Source organism: Rhinopithecus roxellana, chromosome 12, assembly GCF_007565055.1.
Source record: "Rhinopithecus roxellana isolate Shanxi Qingling chromosome 12, ASM756505v1, whole genome shotgun sequence".
Taxonomy (NCBI): Eukaryota; Metazoa; Chordata; class Mammalia; order Primates; family Cercopithecidae; genus Rhinopithecus; species Rhinopithecus roxellana.
The window spans coordinates 38316444-38316997 of record NC_044560.1 but is presented as its reverse complement, the minus strand read 5'-3'; positions in this window follow the sequence as shown (position 1 = coordinate 38316997).

Genomic DNA, 554 nt, shown 5'->3' with positions numbered 1-554 from the left:
GTAAGCACTGGGTCATTACAGAGTTCAGTGTACCTAAAACGCAAGCTGACTGTGACTGATGAGAATCCAAACTGCAAACTGGGCGGCTTGGGCAACTGTTTTCTTAACCAATCTCCACGTTGTGGCTTACGTCTTTCAGCACCGCCCTCAGGGCAAAGGGTGGTGGTCAGAGGCAAGTGCCACAATAAGAGGGGGCTATTTACGTGGTCTGTTTACAGTTACCACGTTTCAACACTAAGCCAGGTTTCTGCCACGTCTCGGGCGAACCTCCGGCCTGAGGTCACACGTCCGGGAGGACGTGTGAGACGTCCGAGACGTCCGGGTGGCTCTCAGGAGTCAGCATGGCAGCCTCCTCAGGTCTGGTACTCAGGAATTTCGCCCGCAGGGACCAACACCACTTGGACCCAGGGACTCCAGCTTCCCTCCACTTTCTGCACTGGGAGGGGCGGTCGCGGTGACGTTTCAGGCAACGCCTCTGCTGTCAGCCAATAAGGAGCGGGAGACGCGTCGGGCCTTCCCTTAATGGGCCGCGCGGGGTCCCGCCCCGCTGTGAT